Here is a 4,845-nt window from a genome sequence, read left to right as displayed (position 1 = left end):
ACATTCAACCACAAGGTTTAAGGTCGCTCATGAAAACGCGAACTTAAAATCTATCCATTTAAATCTACCATTCATCAATCAACATTTAAACACCATCATTTGAACGTAAACCTTCCAGCTGCGTTATTTTACCAGAGTCCTTTAAGATACGTCATATAAACACAAAACTTGAATGTACGTTAAGCTTGTGCAAACCATCATTGAATCTCAAACTTTTGAATTAGAATTGTAATGAAAATGCGAACTTTTAACTCTGTCAAATTACAGCTATTGTACAAAATGATTTACTTAATTGACAAATTTTAATGTCAGTTAATTTAACGATATCCTTTGTGGTTCATCTTTGAAACACAAATCTTTAAACTTTGTCTCTAGAACTGAACACAACCATTACGTTTCATAACTGGAATGGAAATTTGAATAATCTATCAAAATTCGTCATATAACGCGAACTTTTAAATCCTTCCATTCAGTTGGGCCGTTACTTGCCTGGCTGCCATTCATAATATGTCCTTTTATATTGTATGTTGACTACGCTCTCATTCATTCGTCATTTGGATCGTCTCACTGATATTCCATTCATAAACTTCATTCCTAAAGCTTATTTTTGACCGCCATGTTGCTTTAAGGTTTATAATTCTTTGTGTATTTAATGATAGAAGATTCAATGATATTTCTCGTGATACTGGAATTAGAGTTAATAATGCCATCTCAGTTTTTAACTCTAACTCAAGTACCACGAAAAATATAATTGAATCTTCTATTACTGAATACACAAAGAATTATAATCTTAATATTAGTGATGGTCTATACAAATTGGATAACTTTAATGTTGATAAAATTTGTAAACAATTCACCTTCTTGTCCACATAATAAGTTTATGATACGCTTGTTGTCTGTCTTGGACAATCACATGTTTACCATATGGCGTCCTAGCTACGTTTCTTCGTTGTATATCAACTGACTGTTATATTTCTCTCTTGTGTCTCCCCTGATGATGTGAGTTTTACACGAAAGTGCACTTGGGAACTTATCGTGTTTATTTTCCCTGTGAACTCATAAGAATATACTTGATCACGTGCAAAATTGCGATGGAGTGAAAAAGATTTTGTGTGATCGGGGCCTGAACATGCAGGAGGGTGAAAGGAGGGCAAGGAATAGAGTGAATTGGAGCGATGTGGTATACCGGGGTTGACGGGCTGTCAGTGGATTGAATCAAGGCATGTGAAGCGTCTGGGGTAAACCATGGAAAGCTGTGTAGGTATGTATATTTGCGTGTGTGGACGTATGTATATACATGTGTATGGGGGGGGTTGGGCCATTTCTTTCGTCTGTTTCCTTGCGCTACCTCGCAACTGCGGGAGACAGCGACAAAGTATAATAAAAAAAATAATAATAATATATATATATATATATATATATATATATATATATATATATATATATATATATATATATATATATATATATATATATATATATCCTTCAGTATGTTTACTTTCGATACTGAAGAACAAAAGGAGCCAAACAAGTAAATTTCGTCAAAGACATCTCTCTTTTCTTAACGCTGCCTCGCAAAGATTTTCATTAATTCAAATTGAAGAAACAGACGTATTTTTCTGTTGTCTGGTTAGCTCAGTGGTAGAGCGTGAGTCTCACACACTCAAGGTCGTGGGTTCGAGACCCACACCAGACATAATTTTTGTCTTTATCTTTTTTCATTTTGTCCGCATCACATGTGTGCAACATTCAGTATGTTCGTCCAACGTTATAGTGAAGATCTTCACAATGAATTGAGGTTTTCGACCTTATCTGAAAGGGTCAGGTCCACCAAGACGTCCTTGAAATCTTCCAGAAGCTTCTGGCGATCCTCCTCCAACTGCTGGGCACATCAGGGTTAACATGGGCCGGACATCGGTTGTGGAACGACTTAATCTGCTTCCGGTAGTTAGCAGGGATGATAAGGAGGGCTCTGACCTCATACCAGGTCAGCTTAGTTCCAGTCTATTGCTTTGTTCCAGTCTATTGCTTAGTTCCAGTCTATTGCTTAGTTCCAGTCTATTGCAACGAAATAAAAAAGTAAAACTCATTTCTTCGTGGAAAATTGAGAGGAAAACACGACAGCAACATGGAGATTTACCCTGTGGTTATTTTGCCGGCTAATCGGCAACGGTCGGTCAAACACTATTTTGCCGTGGTAATCTCAGTACTTCATATAATACTATGTCACAAAATATGTTCTTGGGGGCGTAGCTCAGTGGTAGAGCACTCGCTTGGCATGCGAGAGGACCCGGGTTCAAACCCCGGCGCTTCCATTTTTATTTGGGAAATTCATTGTTTTCAGTGTTATATATATATATATATATATATATATATATATATATATATATATATATATATATATATATATCGTTTGATCAGTCAAGTTAAGCAACGTTGGGTCTGGTCAGTACTTGGATGGGTGACCGTCTGGGAACACCAGATGCTGTTATCCCTGGGGATAGGGAAGAAAGTATACTTGCCACGTATTCCCTGCGTGTCGTACAAGGCGACTAAAAGGGTAGGGAGCAGAAGGCCGGAAATCCTTTACTCTCATTTTCAATTTTTCAAAAGACGGAACAGAGAAGACATAAAAATATTGTAAAGATGTAACTAATATAAGATATAAGAATGAATGGAAGATACGGATATAGCTGAAACAAGGAGTAATGAAGATTAAGGTGCAATGAAAATTATTCTGTAGTGAAGATAAACGTATATGTTAAAATTTTGTATTGAACATCAAGAAGTAATGATAATGATGAGAGTGTAGTGACGATGAGGGTTTAGTTAGGTAGAGGTGACAATTGCCTTTACAATGATAATAAGGAGGTAACACAATGAGGAACACAAACTTTACAAAGCTACATTCAAGTCAGACTTTGAACTAAGTTCGGTAAACAGAAGGATGATGTTAAGATGAGAGTGTAGTGAAGAAGAGTATAGTGATGATAAGGATATTGTCAAGATAGGTTGTAGTGAAGATACGAATGTAGTGAAGATACGAATGTAGTAGAGATAAGGGTTATCAAAGAGTAAAGTTTATTCAAAATGATTATGTAGTGAAGATAAGAACTACTTTTAGTGAACATCAGGGAGTGCAAGGATGATGGTATGGTAGAAATAACGGTGTAGTGAAGAAGAGGGTATAGCAAAGATATCATTAAGTGAAAATAAGCTAATAGTGAAGATACACGTTGGTGAATATGAGGTTGTAGTGAACTTAACCTTATTGACCTGATCCCCCAAATCCTCCAAACTACGTTCAAGGGCGGATCCCAAGGCAACCGAAGAGGTTATTTCTCTGTGTATTGTTAGTGGTGGTGGTGTGTAGGTGTGTGTAATCATCTATTTGCAATGTATTAGGAGGGAGGTTTACACTCGTGGAGCCCCGTGTAAGTACGTTGTTTGTGTGACCGGAAAAATCTAAAGCCTTCCTTGAAACCAGCTTAGTCAAGATAAGGTCATATGAAGATGAGGTTGTAGTAAAGATTATAATAGGCCTTGCATATTGAAGATAAAGGGATTAAGGAGAGGAGATATAGTAAAGAAGATTATAGTGAACACAAAAGGATTCAAGCTACGTGCAGGGTCGGCCTACGGGCTCAATTGAACTTACATTTTAGGTCAAAGGCATCACCAGTATACCCCGGCTAGCCTTAAAGTTTATCCGTGCACACACACACACACACACACACACACACACACACACACACACACACACATATATATATGTATATATATATATATATATATATATATATATATATATATATATATATATATATATATATATATATATATATATATATATATATATATATATATATATATATATATATATTATCCCTGGGGATAGGGGAGAAAGAATACTTCCCACGTATTCCCTGCGTGTCGTAGAAGGCGACTAAAAGGGGAAGGAGCGGGTGGCTGGAAATCCTCCCCTCTCTTGTTTTTTTTTAATTTTCCAAAAGAAGGAACAGAGAAGGGGGTCAGGTGAGGATAATCCCTATAAGGCCCAGTTCTCTGGGAAATGGCAAATAGTATGAAAGAATATATACATATATATATATATACATATATATATATATATATATATATATATATATATATATATATATATATATATATATATATATATATATATATATATATATATATATATACATATATATGTATATATATATATATATATATATATATATATATATATATATATATATATATATATATATATATATATATATATATATATATATATATATATATATATATATATATATATATATATATATATATTGGAAAGGAAATGCCTTGATGAATAAGTGATGCCAAGATGTGTCCTACCTCAACGATTGTTGCAGCTGTCTGGTCGACCATTTCATCAATTCCAAAACGTCATTTTAAAGAAACACATTGAATTAAAGAAACTTGCAATGTAGGAGACTTTTCGCATTACAAGAGAGAAGAAACTTGCCTTTCAAATGGCAATACCGACATATTGGAAGAACCGGATGTTGGACTATTGCTATGATAGATTAAGGAATGAAAGCAATAGGCTACAAAATGACACTAAATTGTAAGTTGGACCATCTTATTAATAACAGCGACTGGACTAAGAACACAAACCCTTCTTTTGTGATAAACCTGTCTGATAAACAACTAGATAAAGATTCCTTGTGTGCATTAGGCTCTGGATTAAGTTTTGTTTGCTCTAACAGGGAAGCCATCTGTGTAGATGTCACATAGTCTCTTTTGTAATTTAGAGAAATACAGTAATTTAAATAGTGATGAAATTAATATCTG

At 34.7% G+C, this 4,845-nt stretch overlaps 1 non-coding gene across 1 annotated transcript; it reads left to right on the top strand.

Annotated features, from left to right (window-relative positions):
• Positions 1-1,624: 1,624 nt before the first annotated feature.
• Positions 1,625-1,696, top strand: TRNAV-CAC (transfer RNA valine (anticodon CAC)). Its single transcript has one exon. It is a non-coding gene; the product is annotated as a tRNA-Val (tRNA).
• The last annotated feature ends 3,149 nt before the right edge of the window (positions 1,697-4,845 follow it).

The sequence above is a fragment of the Panulirus ornatus genome, chromosome 58, assembly GCF_036320965.1.
Source record: "Panulirus ornatus isolate Po-2019 chromosome 58, ASM3632096v1, whole genome shotgun sequence".
In the NCBI taxonomy this organism is placed as follows: Eukaryota; Metazoa; Arthropoda; class Malacostraca; order Decapoda; family Palinuridae; genus Panulirus; species Panulirus ornatus.
This window is presented reverse-complemented; position numbering and strand designations above follow the sequence as displayed.